General features: G+C 40.2%; 1 pseudogene across 1 annotated transcript in view; it reads left to right on the top strand.

The window, feature by feature from the left end:
• The window catches only part of LOC105421922 (uncharacterized), a 31094-nt pseudogene that overhangs the window by 4170 nt on the left and 10786 nt on the right, over positions 1-16138 (top strand). Inside the window, exon 2 of the transcript XR_016043004.1 lies at positions 13673-13826. The product of XR_016043004.1 is annotated as an uncharacterized LOC105421922 (transcript). The remainder of the gene's footprint in view (positions 1-13672; positions 13827-16138) is intronic.

The following is a 16138-nucleotide window of genomic DNA, read 5'->3' as shown; positions in this document are numbered from 1 at the left end:
ACCGAAACAAAACTCCGGGATCTAGGCCTACCAAAACTGCTTACACCTTGGACCATAATCACCGTTTACGCAACGATGTTAGTTCCACCCACCCCTCGCCCCGAGATTCCTCAATCTGACCGAGGAAAGGAACCTCTCACTGATCATTCCCAAGTCTGTCAGATCTCTGACGTCCTGTCGTCTTCCTCTCGTCAACCACCTCATCAAAAGTATTCCCATGAATACTTTGACATCTATTACCCCCCGCCGCCCCCGACATAAAATACCCAAGATACTGTGGCTCTACTCGTTGTACCTTTGTACCTTTTGCGTTGCATGCCTTGCCACTATGCTTAGTGTCACTCACCCTTTTAAGGCTCCCTTGAAGATTGCTTCCTCGATTGCCTCCCATCCTCCACTCATTAATGACCCTTGTTCTCCCCCCTTTATCATTGTCATCACCCCTCTCCATCCACCGCTTCTGCCAACCCCAATTCCCAATAATCCCGAAGTGTCTTCCCCACTGCCTCATCTCTTACCTCCCCACCTAATCACATTCCTTCAAACAACCCCCAAACGTCTCTCCCTACTAATCCCCCCCAATCTCCCCACTAGTCCCCCCCCATCCCCAGAAAATCTGGACAGCTTCTCCACTCATCCCAACATACCCACTGCAACGTGTCCAAATCACCTTCTTCTCCCTCCCCTTCCGCTCTCAACACCTATCGCCTATCCAGCCCCAAACCACTCTCCTTACATCCCTAATGAACAACAAGATCAAAATGCACTGATACCTTACCAAGGCAACACTACTTTGGTTCCTTTTGCATGCACGCCTCTACCCCAATCCCCCAACTCTCCACAATTTAACCCACCACGTTTGTCCATTGTTCCTCCCTTACAATCCTCCTTTAAAGAGCTCCACTGCTACACTTCCCCTTCAAATATGCTTTGTAGGTAATAGTAGAAACCAACATATCTAGGTTGCCTCCATTTGCAGTCAACCATAGCCCCAACATCTCTCCCCCCCAGTGTATCAAAAAGCGCTAGGTGGGTTCTAGGCGGCTTGGGGTTCCAGGCCGCCCAACGCCTAGAACCTGGGCGGCTGCCCGTTAAAATTTGAAAAAAAGTAAAAGCCATACCAACTTATTACCAATGTAATACCATATTCCAAGTTAAAAACAAAAAGATAGATGTTGAGAAGAGAATTTTGATAATCCATATTGTTAAAACAGTAAACTGTAAAACTGTAAAACCATACAAGTGTAGGTAGGATATAACAGTCAACACTCAACACCACAGAAATTTAGAAAATATACAGTATAACAAAAGTCAACACTCATAACTCAACACAACAGTCAACAGACTCAACACTTAGCACTAAGAGACAAGAGTCTTCAGTCATCGTCATCATCATCATCATCATCATCAGAAGGAATATCAATAGGGCAAGCCTCATCATATGCATCAGAGTCGTGGCCATCATTATCAGAGTCATCTCCCTCTTCAATATAATGCTCGTCCTCTTCTGTTTCTTCTGAATTTGTCTCTTCCTCCTTCTCTTCTTCTTACTAGTCTGTGCAGATGAGGCCTTAGGAGTCTTGGCTGCTCTACCCTTTTCTTTGTGCTTCTTTGAACTCAAATATTGTATAATTTCCTCCTTGGTAGCCTCAGAAACATTTTTACAAGGGGCAACATCCCTCTTAATACCGGCTAGGTGTTTTTTAAACTCGTAAATGCCCCCATCAGTATTCTTTCCACGATAATTACATTTAATTCGATTTTTATCACTTGGATTCGGGTTATAACCATACTTCCAACCCGGATCACCACTCTGTCTAGAACCTGGAGAAAATACTTCCATAGAACAAGGCTTATTTTCATCCTTTTCTGGTTCTTCAAATTCAGAAGATGTCTAATCTCATCTCAAATTGCTTCATGAACCTTTATACAAGAAGCAACATTACCTCTAACACCAGCAAGGTGTTTTTTGAATCGGCTAATACCCCCATTGGTATATTTTTCACAAAAATTACTCCTTATACAATTTTTATCATTTGGTTTTGGGTTGTACCCAACTTCCAACCCGGATCACTTTTTCTAAGAGTAGCAGAAATAGATTTAAAAATGTTCTTGTTTTTGTTTTACATAACTTATAAATTGCTTAATCTCCTCTCTGATAGCTTCAGGAACATTTTTAAAAGGGGTAGCATCCCCCTTAATACCGGCAAGATGTTTCTTAAACCGGTTTATGCCTCATTTTAAATCTTTTTCGCAAAAAGTGCATTAGATGTCATTTGGATTCGGGTTGTATCCATATTTTCAACCTGGATCTCTACTCCGACTAACTCCTGAAGAAGACATCTCAAAATAAAACAAGCAACCAAAAAGTTGCACTTTGGTTGCTCGAATTCCAAACTTTGATAAACACTTCGATGATTCGATCCAATGAAATGAGTTTTTTGGAGGTTTCTTTCTCTCTAAAAGGGTTTCTTGGGGGTTTAGGTTTCAAATGAACCTAAAGCCCATCTTTCTAAACTTTTATATCTTGAAAAAAAAGAAAAAAAAAAGAAGACTTTTCCGCCTTTGGGCGGGGCGCAGGCCCTGGGCGGCCGCCTAGGCGGGTTCAGTGCCTCCTAGGCGGGCGGCCACCCAAGGACCACCGCCCAGTTTGGCCTCCTAGGTCAGGGCGATGCGCCCAGGCCTTCTGGACCGCCTAGGTGGCCGCCCAGGGACCACTGCCTAGTTTGGCCTCCTAGGTCAGGGCGGTGCGCCCAGGCCTTCTGGACCGCCTAGGCGCTTGGCGGTCCACCTTTTTGAACAATGCTCCCCCTCACTCGACCACCACCTCTACATGCTTCCTCCCAACCCCCTCCTACCCCTTTAACACCCTCGTCCAATTTCAATAGCTCTGGCTCCCCTCCCTCACACTTAGATTCTAATATTCCCCTTCCCATTTTATTTTCTCCCTTGTTCTTCTAGTAGATTCGCTTCTACCCTACCTAGCCTACTTGGTATTGGATTACAAAACACTTATCTAGATGAGCTTGTGCCCTTGCCTTTAGAAATGCGGCTTGCTCTAAATGCAGCCCATCAAACAGGAGGTCGACTGCCACCCTGCATCCCTCCCCTTAACTTTTTCTTCCTCGAACCATCTTTAGCCCCTCACAACCGCAGCCTGAACACTGCTTGATTCACGACCCCTACCTCCCAAGTTCCTTTTTCTCCCAGAACCCACCCGACACCCTTATCTCTTACCAAGGGTCAGATTTCAGCTCAGACATCCAGTCCCCAACATCAACTGATTCGTTGGAGCTTGAAAGAATTGAAAGAGGTGAACCTCTCTTGGCTGGCACCATCTCTAAAGCTGGACCAATTTTCCAAGGAGATATCACTAATCTAATCAACCAACTAAGGGCTAATGCGGGCGACCCACATGTACTCTCCTCATCCCGTAGAAGTAGGAGCTCAACGGAGCTTGGAAAGCTCCACTCTGGGGTTAACTATGACAACCCTAAGAATTCAGTCAAACTATCTTCCTCAGCCTTTGTCCTCTCAGTTAGCCCCATTAAGAGCAAAATCTCAAGGAAGTCCTACCGCCATCCTAACTCCCCTCGATGAAGATTCTATGTTGGAACATCAGAGGTCTTTGCAGCCTCGCTAAAAGAACTGGTATCCACTCTTTAGTCCGTTCTGCTAATCCCACCATATTAGCCCTCTTTGAAACAAAACTCCCTTCCTCAGATTTGTCTTTCATTAGACCTATTTGGGGCCAAAACCCATGTGCTTGGGAGGCCAAAGATTCATAGGGGGCCTCGGGGGGCATCTGGGTGGTTTGGAATCATCCTCCAAGGTATATTGGCACAAATTCTGGAATTCTCGGTATCCCTTACCTTCATCCGCTTAGCAGATAACTTCCATTTCTCTACTTCTTTCGTCTACGGCCCAAATTGTCCAACCCTTTGACCTAATCTTTGGCTTGAACTCTCTACCTTGGCACCCCCACCCAATATCCCATGGCTCTTGGCCGGTGACTTCAATACTGTTAGATGGCCTCATGAGAAATCCAATGGGGGAAATATCGATGCTTCGATGAGGACTGTCTCAGATTTTATAGAAAGCATAACCTTAACTCTATATCCCTTTGTTATGAGCGTCGTTCACTTAGTCTAACCATGCTACTCTTCCAATCATGTCCAAATTAAACAAGTTCGTAGTTAACCAGAAATGGGAATCTTATTTCCCTGGTACCAGTTCCCGAGTTCTATGCACAGCAATCTTCGACCATAAACCAGTTTACCTAGACACCAACCATTCTCCTTGCATTAACGAACCTTTTAGGTTTGAACTGAATTGGTTCGAAGAACCAACTTTTCCACCCCTTTTTGCCTCAGTATGGTCCTCCAACAATGCCCTTGGTTGGGCTGGCTTTAGGCTAACCCCCAATCTCCAAAACTTAAAAGCAGCCCTTGAACAGTGGAGTCAGAATCTTCCCACAAAACATCAGGTCTCGGATAGGAGAAATCTCAGCGTGTATCTCTGACCTGGACCACTTGGAAGAATCTAGACCCCTTTTTGATTTAGAAAGTCATAGTAGAATTCAAGCAAAAATCGATCTCTCCCAAACCCAAAAACAAGAAGAGATCTATTGGTATTAGAGATCGAGGATCACATGGCTCAAACTGGGAGACTGGAATACGACCTTCTTCCATAAGAAGGCCAGCTCTAGACGAAGAGGAAACTCTATCACACAAATCTCTGTTGGTCCCCAAACTTTCACTAACCCTAACCATATTAGCCGCCTTTTTATTGGGTTCTTCTCTAATCTCTTCTCTAAGCCCATCCACCCCCGCCTTCAGTTAGGCATCTTACCATTCAGAGCAATCTCTCCTGAAGATGCCGCCATCCTAGAGAGGCCTTTCTCTTTGGAAGAGATTAGGAAAGCTACCTTTGATCTTCCAAAAGACAAAGCCTCGGGACCAGATGGATTCCCCTTGTTTCAAAATCTTTGGGATAGTACTGTCCCAGATCTCTTAGCCTTTTTTGATGAAGTTTTCCTTAGAGGCAGAATCAACTTGGCACATAAGTGTACTTTTTTAGCTCTGATCCCCAAAGTAGAAGGTGCCCATAGGATGAAAGAATTTTGCCCTATTAGCCTCCTGAATTCTTCGTATAAAATCTTAGCTAAAGTGTTAGCTCCGAGGCTTCAACAGGTCCTCTCCTCCATTATTTCCCCTTCTCAGTCCGCCTTTGTCTGTAACAGACAAATCCTTGATGGGGTTCTTACAGCTCATGAGGCCATTCATTCGAGATCCCTTTCTCGACAACAAGGCCTTGTTATTAAGTTAGATTGGGAGAAGGCCTGTGATAGGGTTGATTGGGGTATCCTAGATGCCCTCCAAGCTAAGATGGGCTTTGGCTCGATTTGGAGGAAATGGATACCAGAATGCATATCTAACCCCTCTTTCTCCATCTTAATTAATGGATCACCTGAAGGCTTCTTCCAAGCACAGAGAGGACTTAAGCAGGGTGACCATTTGTCACCCTTCCTTTTCACACTTATAGGTGAACTTTTCAGTTAGTCTATCTCAAGACTAAAGGCCAATGGGTCTCTGTCGAGCTTCAAAACTTCATCCCTTGGTCCAACAATATCTTACCTTCTCCATGCTGACGATGCACACATTTTCTGTGATGCCAATCCAACTCAAGTGGATATGGCGATTCTTGAGAACCTTTGAACTGCTTACTGGAGCGAAAGTAAATCTTTCCAAGACCAATATGATGGGTATTCATGTTGACAGGACAGTCTCATGTGGGATAGCCTCACTGAGAGATTCACATGGAAATTTGCCTCTTGGAAAGGTAGATACCTTTCATTTGGGTGTAGAATTACTCTTATCCGAGCAACCTTAGCCAGCATTCCAATTTACATGTCAATGTTTCAAATCCCGATCTCGGTCATTCAAAAATTGGAAAAACTCATGAGAGATTTTCTTTGGTCTAGGGTTGATGACACCAAGAAAATTCATTTAGTGGCATGGGATATTGTCTGTATTCCTAAGTTTTTTGGTGGTTGAGGAATTAAAAAGCTTCGAATCATGAATCAAGCCCTTTTAGGCAAGTGGGGGTGGAAATTCTCTTCACCCCACCCCTTACTTTGGAAATAAGTTGTTCAAGCAAAATATGGGATGACCGACACTGACTGGTTGTCTAGATCCCCTCCACACAGATCCTTAGGAGCCTGGAAAAACATATCCTCCACTAGATCTGAGCTCATAACCAGAACTCGATTCCGGCTTGGTCTGAGAATTAAGTTTTGGACTGATACCTGGATAGGATCTTCTCCACTTTCCCTAACCTTCCCCTCTCTTTTCCTTATTGCTCGCGACCCAACGGCTCTTATCGTTGACTCTGCATTCACTGGCTCCACCTGGTCTGGACACCAATATTTAGACGAAACTAAGTGAGCAAGAATCCTCCACCCTTATCTCCCTCTTTCAAACCTTAGAGACTTGCTTCAGTACTTTGTGTAGACCAGATTCTTTGATTTGGTCCCCAGCCCCCTCAGGTACTTTTTCAGTATCTTCTTGCTACTCCTCCCTGTTACCCAACCCCACCCCAACACCCTCATTAACCTAACTTGGTCATTACCTTTACCTCACAAAGTTTAGGCCTTTATTTGGGTTATCTTACATGGCAAAACCCTCACCCTCGATTAACTCAAAAAGAGGGGCTTTGCATTCCCTAATCGATGCATCCTGTGCCTCCAAGAAGAGACTATTCCTCACCTCATTCTTCACTGTGAAGTGGCTCAATGCCTCTGGTCTTCCCTTCTTAACCTATTTGGCCTTCAATGGGTCACCCCAGCTAATTTGACCCAATCCTTCGAAACCTACTTCTCACCTCCCTTCTCCAAAAATGGCAGGAGACTGTGGCACCTTGCTGTGGCTAGTCTCATTTGGAGTCTCTAGCTAGAAAGAAACTCCAGGACCTTTAGAGGAGTATAGAAAACGATAGAGGTAGTTTCCGACTCTATTACCGCACTTATTGCCTTTTGGGCCAAATCCCTACCCATCTTTTCAAATTTTCCCATATCTCATTTTCTTAACAACTGGGATTGTCTTTTGTTTCTTGCAGCCCAAACAAACAGACCAACACCATTGTGGTCGCCCCCTCCCATAGGTTACCTTAAGCTTAATGTAAATGGTTTCTCCTTAGGAACTCTGGCCCTTGGGGCATAGGAGGAACTCTGTCTGATCCTAATTCGACCATCTGGACCTTCTCAGATTACATTGGTTACCATGATTCTAGTTTCACAGAGGCAATGGCCCTTCTGGTTGGCCTAAAAAGGTTATCTGAGCTTGCACCAGCAACACAAGGCATCATAGTACAATCAAATTCTTTCAATACAGTATACTGGGCCATGCAGATGCAGCAGCCTCCCTGGAGGCTCTCAGCTAGTTTTGACCATATCGATTTCTTATGTAATTCCCTTCCTCAGGTGTCCTTCACCCATATCTACAAAGGGGCAAATTCGTAGGCCGATCGACTAGTTAGGGAAGGTGCAATTCGTGGCCCATGAGCAATCATTCGGATAGGTGCTCAGTCAGTTTGCTGAGCCTTATCAGAAATCTGTAGAATGTGAAGCCTCTCTCTACTCTATATCTCTTTTCTCTGCTCTCCTCTCAATCTCACCTCTTCACTCTCCTTCTTTTGTCTCCTTCCTCTCTTATCTAGCTTTGTCTCTGAAGTCAAATTCGGGAAAAAAAAAAAAAAAAAGAAAAAAAGGTGAAGAGGGAAAATAAAATAGAATAGCAGGATGGTTTCTTCGTGGTGGACTAGGTTGTGGCCTTTTCTTCCTGCTGGTTCCCTGTCCCTGCATTTTTTGCAGTGCTCTCGCAACAAAGTTACTTCTTACCTTGGTTGAATTTTCGCACTGAGTCTCGCTTCTACGACCCACGGTCTTGGCCTTCTCAACTGTTCAACATTGGCTTACTCTATTCAGTTGGGTAAACCTTTACAAGGTCTCCTTTTCACATTCTTGGGCAAGCAATTCAGTGGCTGATCGTTTGGCCCGGGAATGAGCCTCTTTTGGTCTATCGAAGCAGCAACAAACATGACCTCCTTAACATTCTCTCTCTTTTCCTCTTCCCCAACTCTTTCTTCTTAACCCATGACAACTTCTTCCTCCCCCAAAAAAAAAAAAGGTATCTTCTTTGAGGTTGTTTTTATTCTCTCCTGACTGTTGCTGCATCTTGCTCCGTTTCAAGCCTGTGGTCCTTGCCTAGCTTAGCCATCTGGACCCTGTTGTTACTTCTCCGTCAACTGCGCCGGTGGTCGAAGTTCTAAGGTACGCACCTCTATAACCTCTACCTTCCAACCCCACTCTCTTCTTCCATTTCTACTCCTATTTTTGGTCCTACCAAAACTCTCACAGTTGTTGTGTTCCCACACACCCATCTCCTCTTCTACCTTTTTCTCTATCTCTAGATCCAATCTTCTTTCCACTATATTCACTGTAGCCCCTTTTCATTCTTCAAGTTGGTTACAATCTTTCTCTTTACTTAACCCACTACAGCCTCACTTCATATACCCTGTCTCATCCTTTCTCTTTTCATCCTTTACCTATTCACTCTCTACTCTAAGTAGTGGGAATAGAAAATCTAGGGATGGTCATACACTCCCTTTCTCATCGTCTCTATTTGCATCCGTCACCCATCAACACTCAACTCGAAGAAATGGGTATAGTCAATATAGGGAGTATTATGCTATGGTCAGTGGGTGTCCCTTGTATTACGTCATCATCTACAAAGGCACCTCCTAATACAACCTCCTTGGGGGCACTACACTCCATACTGCAGTGTGATCTCTTCATCACCAGAAATCATACGTCATCACCACAAAACAGAGTCAATAGCTTCTATATCATCTTGCAGCGGTCTGCAATACTCACCATATCTTCTTGTCAGCTACCGAGGTCCAAAACTCACTATAGTTAGCCTAGAGAGGTCTCACATTCATCATGGAATGCTACCACAAATGGAGGCCCTCACCTCTAACCTTTTGGCACTCTGTTACGCGTTTCAAGATTGCATCTTTTATACATATGTAGGGCTCTGCCCACTTTTCCTTCTTTGGGTTTTTCTTTTCCTTTATTTTTCTTCTTCTCTTCTTTTCTTCCCCTACCTCTAACATCTCTTTTATCTTCTCTCTCTCTCTCTTGTCTGAGCACCCAATCTGTGGGATTGCCTTCTTTTGGATTAGAATAATTGTAATACATTTATTTTAAATGCAGTTAACCTTTTTCTCAAAAAAAAATGAGAAGACACTTGGAGTACAATATGTAGAGGAATTTTGAACTACCGAACTCTATAAACCAAATTGAATCGTGAACTCTCATTCGATCTCAAAGCGTTGTATTTCATGTACTGCAACTAGTGAATTTTCTTTTTCATAATTGTCAACATCTTTAGCATTGAGAGTTACGGTAACTCAGTTACCTCTTCATGTTCTTCCATTTCCTTCGATTGCAATCTATGAAATAGATCCCGTAGACCTTGTTCTACTAATTTGCTAATACGCACTACTGGGTCTTGTTTGAGTCAATCAAATATTTGATCTAAGCTCTCCATAACTAGATCAGTTGGGATCTCAAAGCTCTGATACCAACTAATGCATGGAGAAATAATTAAAATAAAAATAATAATAAAGGTTGAGAGAGTATACCCTCTCTCTGGTTTTACAAGGGAATCCACTCCAAAAGATCTTTTCAAAAGATTAACTTTTTACTTAAGCATCATTCTCAAAGCAATACAAATGTCATTTCTCAAAAAAAAAAAAAAAAGTTTTTTTTACTTAAGCATCAATTCTCTGCTGTTTGCCAATGAAGGGGTATCACCCCATTAAATACACTTGGAAGAAAGAAAAAAATAAACAAATAAAAAAAACCCAAAAAAAAAAATCTCTAAAACTCACGTACATCTCTACCTCCCTATTTTCTCTCATGTGAAGCCTCCATATCTCTTCCTTATCTCCCTATTTTCTCTCATGTGAATCTCTATCCTTCCCAAATCCTTCCTAAAAGATTAGTTCCTAATCTATTCCACAAAAGCCTCCTAAAAAGAACATCTCATACTAAATTTAAGATTTATCTTTTTAAAACTAATCAACCCACTTACGTCGTCCAAAAAAAAAACACAAAAAAAAAGAAGCTAATCAACCCAATTGCTACGCTTTCATCAAAATAACTCTCGCACCAAATCCTCCCTCTTAACAACTCGGGCACCAAAATCCTCCTTCCCCCCACTTAATTTATCCTAGGGCACTTCCTATTCATAAGAAAAATAAACAAAAATAATAATAACACTGAAATTGTTAATTTTCCTTATTTTTTATCTGGTATCAGAGCTTTGAGATCCCTTATGATCTAGTTATGGAGAGCTTAGATCAAATATTTGAGAGACTCAAAGAAGATCTAGTAGAGCATATTAGCAAAGTAGTAGAACAAGTTCTACGATATCTATTTCATAGATTGCAATCGGAGGAAGAGGAAGAACATGAAGAGGTAACTCCTAGTGCTAAAGATGTTGACAAATTTGAAAAACAAAATGCATTAGTTGCTATACATGAAATACAACCTTTTGATATCGAAGGAGAGTTCAAGATTCAGTTTGGTTTTACATAGTTCGGTAGTTCAAAATTCCTCTACAAATTGTACTCCAAGTGTCTTCTCAGTTGGATCATTAAAAAAGAAAAAAAACTAAGGAGAATGGTGGGACTTCATCGCCAACTTTTGAGAAGGCCTCTAAAAGATTTGAGTTCGATAAGCTCAAGGTCGAGCTTCTTAATAATGCAGATAAAAAATTAGGAAAATTCAAAATTTTAGTATTATTATTATTTTTGTTCATTTTTCTTAGGAATAGGAAGTGCGTTAGGATAAGTTAAGTGGGAGGAGGGGGATTTTTGTGCGTGAGTATTTAAGTGGGAGGAGGAAGGATTTTAGTGCGTGAGTTGTTAAGTGGGAGGATTTGGTGCGTGAGTTATTTTGATGATTGGGTAGCAATTGGGTTGGTTAGTTTTAAAAAGATAAATCTTAAGTTTGGTGTGAGTTGTTCTTTTTAGGAGGCTTTTGTGGAATAGATTAGGAACTAATCTTTTAGGAAAGATTTGGGAAGGATAGAGATTCACATGAGAGAAAATAGGGAGATAAGGAAGAGATATGGAGGCTTAACGTGAGAGAATATATGGAGGTAGAGATGAATATGAGTTTTAGAGAGAGTTTATTTTTTTGGGTTTTTTCTATTTATTTATTTTTTCTTTCTTCTAAGTGTATTTAAAGGGGGGATACTCCTTCATTTTAAACAACAGAGAATTGGTGATTAAGTAAAACGTTTATATTGTGAAAAGATCTTTTGGAGTGAATTCTCCTTGCAGACCCAGAGAGAGGGTATATTCTCTCAACCTTTATTATTATTTTTATTTTAATTATTTCTCCTTGCATCAATATCATTGCTACATATTTATTGTGGCCCTGAGTGTATTTCTTCATGTATATTTCTCATGGTGTGGAAATAGGTGCTTTCTAAGAGAAAGCTCGTATGAGGTGGTGGTTTTTTAAAGGAATGGATACTTGGAGTTTAAAAAAAGTTAAAGAGGAAATTTATGGTAACCCTATATAATAATAATACTATTTCTCTAATATTTGTATTCGACTGGCATCTTTAAAGCTTGCATGAGCAATGAAATTTGATTTTTTTGAATATTTTTATTTCATTTACCTTCCTTTTTTAGTTCCTAAAGAAGAAACATGTTGATTGGAATCACATGTAGTTCAGAGTTTCCTGTAGAGTGCAAATAGCTTTTAGAGATAAAGAGAGATTCTGGTTATACTTGAGGAGAGGAGCATTCATATACCGAGTGTATGTGTGTGAGAAAGAGAGGTGTTTACTCGAGAGAAGATTATACTAGAGAGAAAAAATAGATTTTGTAAAAAGCAGAGAAAACGGGGATTTTAAGGGATGGAAGTGTTTATCAAAGAAAATATAATATTTTACTGAGAGGGAGCAAGTTGAGAGATTTTGCAATGTGGGTTTGATACAGTATTCAAATAAGGTTAGTACATGACCATAGTCACAATTATCTTTAATAAAATCTATCTTGACTCTATTAGTTATTTTGGCAACGTTAATTTATTGTGCTAAGTAACTAATCTAATATATCCAAAATTAGTTCTATTAAAGAAAACTGCCGTTTTTTCTATTTTAGGTGCATGTTCCTTTTTACCATTTTTTTCATTCTCTAAATGCCACCAGTTCAGATCTTCAAGTTATGAAGTGACAAAGTCATTTTATGAAGATCCGAAATGTGACTCGATATGTGAGGTCCTTACAGACCTAATAGGCTGTAACGGTCCCATGCAAGTGCATCCTAAGGCTCAGGGCCTTTAACGGACCTAATAGGTCCATAAAATCCTCACGGACCTAATATGGTTGTAAAGCACCCCAAGTTTTTGGGCCCACACAGATGTAATAGGTCTGTAAAGGCTATGAGTAGGTCCATCGAAGTCATTTTTCTCATAAAATCGTGGAGAAAAATGTGCGCTTAATTTTTTTTGAAAATTCCAGGGATATAATCTATAATTTCCCTTCTGATGTTCAGAATCGCTGTCCCTTTCTCTACATATTTTCTCGTATTTATTGAAGTCGAAGACAAAAAATAGAGTAATAAGGTGGAGGAGGGAGGGGGAGAACGAAACCTGGTAGCTACCTCGCAGCGTTCTTATTTTGTTTCAAATTTTGTCGATTTTTTGGGCCTCCTAGTGTTCTCGTTGCTGCTTTGTTTCTTTTTCTGGTGTCTGTGTTGATTTAAGTGTCCTACAACAGGGTTCTCAGTTATGGTGCTAGGGTTTTTCTCCCATATAATGGTTAAATTATTGTGGGGGAACTGTAATAGTCTCATCTGCTGTGCCGCATTTTATGTGACAATTACAAAAATAATAGAAAACCCTAACTCATCAGCTGCTGCTGCTACTGCTGCTTCTATTCTTTCTATTTGCAGCAATTTGGGTATATCTGGTTCCAATTTGACTTGGGACGACACAGTCACAATTTCACTTCATGATCTTTTTCCATTTTGTGATTTCTTTTCTTTTTCTTTCCTCTAAAGAATTGGTTCATGCTTCAGTATCATAAGTTGAAAAGAGTGTATATATATATATATATATATATATATATATGTATTTTTTTTTAACTTTCCATGTTTATGTTGGATTTTTAGCATGGATGGTTTTTCTCTTTGGAGTTTATTCTTGTTTTTGATATATGGACTTCTATTCCATATGTGGCCTTCTCTAGTCAGAATTAGCTATAAGCAACTGCATGAAATTTATGGCACTGGCAGCATTTTTCCATCATCTTCTTACAAAATTAAACTATACCCAAATCATATGCTTATGATGGTACTTTTGTTCTCTTTCTCTATTCCATTGCTTTATTCTTGCACCAATATTGATATTTAGTTCAATATCCTTATCCTTGAGTTCCTCTTTAATTTCTACAAAATATATCTTCCACTTTGGCTTCTGTCTTCCTCTCACTAATGAGAAAGGTTATCATTTAATCTTTTTTCCCAGCCTGTAAATTTTATGTATGTATTCTGATAAGCTAATGTATATATTGTCTCCTAATAACTGTAGTACGAAGTCCTAGCAAACGAGACATGACGACAGCTGCTCGACCTACATGGGCACCTGCAAAAGGTGGCCATGAGCAAGGTGGTACTCGCATTTTTGGACCTTCTCAGAAGTACTCATCTAGGGACCTTGCTTCGCACACAACCCTGAAGCCCAGGTAGACATTTTATTTGGATAACTTTTCTCTTTTATGCTTTCTTTTGAGATATGACTATTATTAGTAATTTATGAATATTTAACATGGTTTAAGATGTGTTTATGATTTTTTTGTGTTTTGAAATTCTATTTTAGAAATTCATATATTTCTATTGATAAAAAAACGTGTGCATCGCCATGCTTCCAGTTGAGATCTCGTCACATGTTGTGGTTTATCTACATGTATTGCCTCAGGGGTACTGCACCTGTGTTGCATTTGATTGAAAGCTTTTGAATTTTCTTGGTAATTTATCAAACACCAAATAATGCCTTGGGTTGGGTGTCACAGTGGTTGAGCCATATTAATTTTGCTCATGCTATGTGCTAATTGTTTTAGTTGTTATAACTCTTACAAACTAGAGGAGCTTGAAATACATTACCTTTAAGTGCACTAATTGCATAAAACCATCTGAAATGCTTCTTTAAGTTGGTTCATTAATGTTTGTAATACCAATTTCTTGGTGATGTTTTTCAACCTTGGATTCTTTTAGACTTGGTTATAATCCGATCTTTAGAGAAATGTTGCTTCTATAATAAACATCTAGTTCTATCATCTGTTATCAATTATGCATCTTGACTTCCTACATATCACATAACAACTTCAAATTACTGAAAGGAGCATTAGAGTTTCTTTGACAAGTAAAAACTAAGAGGGCCAATGAAATCAAGTTTCCCAGGACAGCCAGGAGGTATATCTTAAAAAAAAAGACGAGTAATTAGACAGTGAAAGAAGTACTATAGGTAGAATAGGTATGCTAATAAAGATGTCAAGCGCTAGTAATGTCATCCTTCCCACCTCAACACCCCCGTAAGGTAGGTAACTCCCTTCCAGCCAAGGCAATTCGCGTCCCCATTAGCTTTTTTAAGAATGCAGGTGTAGGAGATGATGCTCTTATTATATTAACTCATCTTCCAGAGTATTTTGTCTTTCTGCACTTCCATTTGGTGACATTTTATGAATTGACCTTCCCCAATCACGAGGTTTTGGGACAAATTGAAAGATTGTTAACAAAGCTGTTGTTGCTGCTTTCAGAAGATTTCTGATGTTGATCATCTTTGTGAAGGTTTAAGAGCCCTAATGATGTTGTTCGTATCAAACCATCAGCAAAAAATATCTTTGAATTCCCTCAAGAGCTTCAAAACAAAGGCTGTGCTTGAGGTAGCCATCTGGTGATTTATTCCACCCTTAATTTTTCTCCTAGGTTGGTCACCTTCATTGTTGGACTGAGTTGCTAGCTCTGACATGGGTGACTTTAAGCATCCCATCATTTCTTTCCTTCCAGCCCCTTAAGATGGCTGGGGAGCTCCTCTTTGTAACATACCCACAAACATCCGGTGTCCTCTATCTCTACATCCCTCATAATATTTCTTTTTGTCCTTTCCACCTATGTTCCTTATGCCTTCTTTTCATCCCCTTCATAGATCAGTTGTACCATGATGGTTCTAGATCGCATCCTCTTTTCTTGTTTCTCTGCTTTTCATCTCTCGTTTTTGTGCTTTTGCAGTATATGACTTAGATTTTGTTCATATGCCGTTTTGCATTGGTAGGTAGCTTGTTCTTTTTCTTTGCTGGGATGTCTATTTGCCTTTTGGCATTTATTTTGGCTATGGTTTTATTCATATGCCATTTTTCATTGGTCTGTATTCAAGACTTCAATGCTAGAATGCCATTTTCCTGAATTTGGAGAAGATGTTCTATATAATCTAATAAATGTGCAAACCAATCTTTTTTAAAAAAAAACAAAATACCAATTCCACAAATTTGGTCCTTGGGAACTATTTCAGCATATGGTCACACAAGTTAATTGTTTTCAAAGGGTATAGATGAGGAAACAAACTTGGATTTTATTTTGTTTTCTGGAAATGAGACCCCAAGTCAACTAAGTAGTGAGGGCTTGTGGTTTTGAATCGATATATCAATCATGGAGATCAGACTCTTAGTTGACAAACATTGTTCATCTTCCCATCTTTTGGCATCTTCTTTCCTCCATCTCTGCCAACACCTCCATACCTCCACTTGCTCTAATGTCTCATTTTTGTACAGGAGCCTATTTTCTGGCCGCAATTTTTTGGATGTGAGATATAGTGGCCTGTTAGTGCCCATTTTGTTCCTTTTGTATGGATCTTCTGACCTATGGGTGGCCGTTCCTTATAGTATGTATTACTTATACGTTACTTAATCTAGTCAAATGTTCTCTAAGAGGCCGTTTGGATATCCGGAAATATATTGTTCGTGAAATATATTACTGGCGTAATACATTATTGTGTAATACA

Source organism: Amborella trichopoda, chromosome 10 (assembly GCF_054954075.1).
Source record: "Amborella trichopoda isolate Santa Cruz 75 chromosome 10, AtrichopodaSantaCruz75HAP2 v2.0, whole genome shotgun sequence".
NCBI lineage: Eukaryota > Viridiplantae > Streptophyta > Magnoliopsida > Amborellales > Amborellaceae > Amborella > Amborella trichopoda.
Note: the sequence above shows the minus strand (reverse complement) of the source record. Positions and strands in the feature narration are given on the sequence as shown.